Raw genomic sequence first — 7,412 nt, forward strand, 5'->3', positions numbered from 1 at the left:
AACAACATTTGCATCGATTTCTAAAAACCTGTTTTTGCTTTGTCATTATGGGGTATTGTGCGTAGATTGATGAGGGGGAAAACAATTTGAATCAATTTTAGAATAAGGCTGTAACGTAACAAAATGTGGAAAATGTCAAGGGTCTGAATACTTTCTGCACTGTATATATACAGTATATTTATACTCCGGACTCCGACATTGCTCTTCCTAATATTTCTATATTTCTTAATTGCATTATTTTACTTTTCTTCGTGTGCATTGTTGTGTTTTGTTAGATATTACTGCACTGTTGGAGCTAGGAACACAAGCATTTCTCTACACCCATAATAACATCTGCTTAATACATGTATACGACCAATAAAATTTGATTCTTATGTATCCTTATGTTTTGCACTGACTCTCTTGCACAGGCTCGATGGACACTCACTGGACTCTAACCACACACACGAACATGAACACAAAACACACACATGCATATTGATGCCACACACACACACACACACACACACACACACACACACACACACACACACACACACACACACACACACACACACACACACACACACACACACACACAGAGCTGTGTTTTCGTGAAATGTAACCTTTTGGAGTGTTAAAATGTTTCACCATTAAAAATCCTATTTTCCCTAACCCCTAAGCCTAACCATAAACCTTAAACTAACCCTAACCCCAAAACCTCTAAACCTATACCTAACCCCTAAACCTAACCCTTAAGCTTAAAATAGCATTACAACAAATTCAGGACCTGAAAAAAGGCCTTTTCAAAAAAAGTTATTGGTTTCGTACCTTTTCAGGAAATGTGCACGTGCACACACACACACACACACACACACACACACACACACACACACACACACACACACACACACACACACACACACACACACACACACACACACACACACACACACACACACACACACACACACACACACACACTTTTGTTAGTATTGTAAATGTGTCATGTTTGATATAATGGTATTGTAACGGCTTTCTTTAGGTGAAGGAGAGTCGGACCAAAATGCGGCGTGGCTATTTAGATTCATGTTTTAATGAAACAAGGAACACGAATCAATACAAAAACAACAAACGTAACGTGAAAACCGAAACAGCCTAAACTGGTGCAAACTAACACAGGAACAAGGAACAGGAACAATCACCCACCAAAACCCAACACCAAACAGGCTACCTAAATATGGTTCCCAATCAGAGACAATGACTCACACCTGCCTCTGATTGAGAACCATATCAGGCCAAACATAGAACTAGACAAATTAGACATAAAACATAGAATGCCCACTCATATCACACCCTGACCAAACAAAACATAGAAACATACAAAGCAAACTATGGTCAGGGTGTGACAGGTATGTGATAACTTTATAGATGGCCATTTCATGCATTTATGTAACCTTTCTATGTAACCATTTATAAGACACACACACACACACACACACACACACACACACACACACACACACACACACACACACACACACACACACACACTCACACACACACACACAAGTTACAAGCTACATATCTAGCTAGGAAGCACGGGCTACACATCGGCACCCCTTGTGTATAGCCTCCTTATTGTTATTTTATTCATAAATTATGTTTTGAAACCCTGACAGACTTGCTTGTTATGAGGGGTGGGTACTTCCAAGTACTCTTGGTTTTTCCCGCTGTGTCTTTGCTATGGATTAAGTGATATATGACATGCTATATTATAAAATAATTTCTCTGTAATTAATATTACCTGATTAAACTAATCATGTAAATGTAATTAACTAGGAAGTCGGGGCACCACGGAAGAATGTTTATAGAGGTGTTGTGTCTTCCGAATAAAGTCTTAAAGACCTGGTAATCTTAAAAAATGAATAGCAGTCAATTCTGAACGTTGTAAACTTCTTGGTTATCTTCACAAACACTGGCTAGCAAGTTGAATCAGCAATACAACATTTGGTTTAATTATTTATTTACTAAATACGTATATAATCAAACATAATTACATATACAATGCCTTGCGAAAGTATTCGGCCCCCTTGAACTTTGCGACCTTTTGCCACATTTCAGGCTTCAAACATAAAGATATAAAACTGTATTTTTTCGTGAAGAATCAACAACAAGTGGGACACAATCATGAAGTGGAACGACATTTTTTGGATATTTCAAACTTTTTTAACAAATCGAAAACTGAAAAATTGGGCGTGCAAAATTATTCAGCCCCTTTACTTTCAGTGCAGCAAACTCTCTCCAGATGTTCAGTGAGGATCTCTGAATGATCCAATGTTGACCTAAATGACTAATGATGATAAATACAATCCACCGGTGTGTAATCAAGTCTCCGTATAAATGCACCTGCACTGTGATAGACTCAGAGGTCCGTTAAAAGCGCAGAGAGCATCATGAAGAACAAGGAACACACCAGGCAGGTCCGAGATACCAGGCAGGTCCGAGAAGTTTAAAGCCGGATTTGAATACAAAAAGATTTCCCAAGCTTTAAACATCCCAAGGAGCACTGTGCAAGAGATAATATTGAAATGGAAGGAGTATCAGACCACTGCAAATCTACCAAGACCTGGCCGTCCCTCTAAACTTTCAGCTCATACAAGGAGAAGACTGATCAGAGATGCAGCCAAGAGGCCCATGATCACTCTGGATGAACTGCAGAGATCTACAGCTGAGGTGGGAGACTCTGTCCATAGGACAACAATCAGTCGTATATTGCACAAATCTGGCCTTTTTGGAAGAGTGGCAAGAAGAAAGCAATTTCTTAAAGATATCCATAAAAAGTGTTGTTTAAAGTTTGCCACAAGCCACCTGGGAGACACACCAAACATGTGGAGGAAGGTGCTCTGGTCAGATGAAACCAAAATTGAACTTTTTGGCAACAATGCAAAACGTTATATTTGGCGTAAAAGCAACACAGCTCATTACCCTGAACACAAGATACCCACTGTCAAACATGGTGGTGGCAGCATCATGGTTTGGGCCTGCTTTTCTTCAGCAGGGACAGGGAAGATGGTTAAAATTGATGGGAAGATGGATGGAGCCAAATACAGGACCATTCTGGAAGAAAACCTGATGGAGTCTGCAAAAGACCTGAGACTGGGACGGAGATTTGTCTTCCAACAAGACAATGATCCAAAACATAAAGCAAAATCTACAATGGAATGGTTCAAAAATAAACATATCCAGGTGTTAGAATGGCCAAGTCAAAGTCCAGACCTGAATCCAATCGAGAATCTGTGGAAAGAACTGAAAACTGCTGTTCACAAATGCTCTCCATCCAACCTCACTGAGCTCGAGCTGTTTTGCAAGGAGGAATGGGAAAAATGTCAGTCTCTCGATGTGCAAAACTGATAGAGACATACCCCAAGCGACTTACAGCTGTAATCGCAGCAAAAGGTGACGCTACACAGTATTAACTTAAGGGGGCTGAATAATTTTGCACGCCCAATTTTTCAGTTTTTGATTTGTTAAAAAAGTTTGAAATATCCAATAAATGTCGTTCCACTTCATGATTGTGTCCCACTTGTTGTTGATTCTTCACAAAAAAATACAGTTTTATATCTTTATGTTTGAAGCCTGAAATGTGGCAAAAGGTCGCAAAGTTCAAGGGGGCCGAATACTTTCGCAAGGTACTGTACACATGATGGATCATACATTGATTACTAATTATGTCATACAAGAAAACGTCCTTAGCGGACGGGTTTGAATGAAAGCGCGGGAAGACTGAGGAACAAAAGGATTGGGTCTCTATCGAACCTTATGAAGCTATGTTATCGTAAATAAAGAATCTTATGCATTCTCAATAACCGCCCATTTGGAAAAGGAAAATGCAATAAATATTTACTCTGAGCTGCGCTTATATAGATTGGTCGAAGATGGAAGGTTGGGTTGCCCAGCAGAGATCCCCCTTGTCCTTTTGAAGAATATGTCTTGTGGAAAAACGGTTACATTGTAGTACCGTCATTGAGTGGTAGAATGGATACATTGTAGTACCCTGTCTTTCTGAAGAGATTGTCTGTGCTTTCCTAGCCCACGTTTACAGCTGCTGCTGCTAACTCGACGTCTAGGATGTATCACTTCTTTAGTGAATAAGAGTTCAAAGTTCATACCAATTTGCTATGATACAAGCTCATTCTATATTCTGACTGGTATAGTCAAAATTCATCCTTCCAGCTTGTCGATCCTCACCTCCATATTGAAATTTGCCCTTTTTAACGTATGGACAGCAGTCCTCGCATCATCGGGAACCCAAGGTTGACTTTCATCAATGGGCTTTGTAGTGGTGGAGAGAATGGTGTGTTTCATAGTTCACAACCAATGTCTGTTCACTTGGGCGGGGCCACTGAGTGAGCATAGTTCACTTATGAAAACAATTCTCTCATTTAGAAGCTAAAATTACATTTAATCTTTTCACAAATAGTTTCATATTTAAACATTTAAATTGCACAACAATTCCATGCGAATCTGATAACTAGAATGTGTAGACTTTCCAAGATACAGTTTATGTCATCCTATGATCAGTAATAATCTCTCAGACGACAACTGATCTGACATCATATTCTTTAAGTACCAACAGATATTTTCAACTGGTTGGATTACTGAAATATGGTTCCGTTCCCCAACCTTTTGATGTTACCAGATTCTCTCTATGTTGACAAAGGGCTTTCTAAGAGTCCAATCTGTAGAGTAGAGAGAGAAAAGTGGATAAGGTATTTATGGGGGTCATAAACCTCGCCAACAGGGCAAGTCATGACACCCCACACTGTACAATCGAACTGAGGAACAAATGAGTGGGTACGCCGGAACCTGACACGCCTGACGTCTAGGGATCTATTTTTGGCTGTGTCAAACATATTTTATTTTGCAAATTTCTCAAGTAAAAACTGGCGCACTGGCATTTATTTTCCAGTCCTAATGTCAGGTTCGGCACTGTACCTATATAACATTAGCTCGCTTGCGCTGTGATGGGAGGTGTGGCAATGTGTGGCAATGAAGTGTGTCCTTCAAAGCATTTGTTATCATAAATCTTGCCCTGGAGATAGCTCTGCAGAGTGATCACTAGCTGGCACAGCCAGAAAGTCATCAAATCTGATTATAAACCTAACCCTAACCCGAACCGCACTGCTAGCTTTAATGCCTAACCCTCACCTTAAATTAAATTAGTTTTATGAATACCTAGGATAGGATAAGTAATACCTAGGATAGGATAAGTAATCCTTCTCACCCCCCTAAATGATTTAGATGCACTATTGTAAAGTGGCTGTTCCACTGGATGTCAGAAGGTGAATTCACCAATTTGTAAGTCGCTCTGGATAAGAGCGTCTGCTAAATGACTTAAATGTAAATGTAAATGTAATTTTCACAATATAGCCAATTTTGACTTTGCAGCTTGCACATCTCGTGGAAATATCTCAGTTCTGCCTCCAGGGTAAGATTCATGACAATTAACGTCAACCTCATAAAATGCAGGTTTTAACAGAAACGCAGTTGATAATGGCACAGATTTTTAGAGCTGAAGCTCAGCCTATTCAGCCATGACGCACCGTGCTCATGGAAGGAGAAATGTGCCAGTGAATCTGGTATTTAGAAACATTAATAACACTATTCCATTCATTCCATTCCAGCCATTACAATGAGCCCATCCTCCTATACCTCCTTCCACCAGTCTCCTCTGATCCACCCACATTTTCAAAGAGCACCCCTCGTCCGATTACCAAAGACATGCTCCTCTAAACTATTGTCCTCATATAATGCCATATTAACGGACAATTGTTTTGAGAATCTACCTCATAGGCAACGTTACAATTAACAGGAGCCTATGCATGAAGACATTTAGGCATAAGTGTGTACACAGTACCATGGAATGAGAGAAGCGATTTATGATATCATACTTCTGACCCGATCCTATTTAGAAATATTGTTTTTCATTTTAATTTGATTAAAAACCTAATTTATTGGAAAGATTCTCGAATGTAATGCAACTTCATCTGCTATTTCTGGAGAAGTGCAAATATGATCTGTCAGATGGTTCCATGATGTTTATAAAACATTACATTCATGAGCAGTATAACGGTGAATGAACAAGCCCCCTTTCTCTTTATATTGAATCCTTATCATGCTCCTGTGAAATGTTTGCATGTGCGTAAAACCCTCCATAGTCTAAGTTGCCTTGTGTGTATTAGACATCCAGAGGGAGCAATTAAGATGCCTGGAACTGTATTTAAACATAGCCTGTTTAAAACAAGTTGTTTCATATTTATTAGAATTTGATTAGAATTATACAATGTATTTTTAGGCCTTATCAATAACCTAGTGAATTTCATCTTGCTTATTGATTACGTTTGGCACAGTATGTCCATGTCAAGACTGTAATTTACAGTAGACCTAGCCGCTATATCAGTGTTTAACAATGTATTTCCTTATTGAAGCAATGCAATTACAACAATGTGGACTGAAAACATGTTCAATGTATTTAGCAAATATTGTGCAGGCTATTTAACAAACTAGGCTATAACGGACTAACAGACCTTAAATACACAACTTGAAGCAACCACATAATTAGCCATAGAGCACATTCTGATGACCAATGAGGGGCCAAGGCTCAAGACATCAACAACATGTTTATTCCTGCATCCATAATGGGTCAGCGGTCAAACAACCTCCGCTCATCACTGTCAAACGCTCCCTAAAACACTTCAGCGAGCAGGCCTTTCTAATCGACCTGGCCGGGATATCCTGGAAGGATATTGATCTCATCTCGTCAGTCGAGGATGCCTGTTTTTTATTGTTTTTTTTTAAATGCCTTTCTCACCATCTTAAATAAGCATGCCCTATTCAAAAATATAGGACCAGGAACAGATATAGCCCTTGGTTCTCTCCAGACCTGACTGCCCTTAACCAACACAAAAACATCCTATGGCGTTCTGCATTAGCATCGAACAGCCACCGTGATATACAACTTTTCAGGAAAGCTAGAAACCAATATACACAGGCAGTTAGAAAAGCCAAGGCTAGCTTTTCCAAGCAGAAATGTGCTTTCTGCAACACAAACTCAAAAAAGTTCTGGGACACTGTAAAGTCCATGGAGAATAAGAACACCTCCTCTCAGCTGCCCACTGCACTCTGGATAGGAAACACTGTCACCACCGATAAATCAACGATAATTGAGAATTTCAAGAAGCATTTTTCTACGGCTGTCCATGCTTTCCACCTGGCTACCCGTACCCCGGTCAACAGCACAGCACCCCCCACAGCTACTCACCCAAGCCTTCCCCATTTCTCCTTCTCCCAAATCCAGTTAGCTGATGTTCTGAAAGAGCTGCAAAATCTGGACCCCTACAAATCAGCCCGGCTAGACAATCTGGACCCTT

This window comes from Oncorhynchus masou, chromosome 28 (assembly GCF_036934945.1).
Source record: "Oncorhynchus masou masou isolate Uvic2021 chromosome 28, UVic_Omas_1.1, whole genome shotgun sequence".
NCBI classification, from domain to species: domain Eukaryota; kingdom Metazoa; phylum Chordata; class Actinopteri; order Salmoniformes; family Salmonidae; genus Oncorhynchus; species Oncorhynchus masou.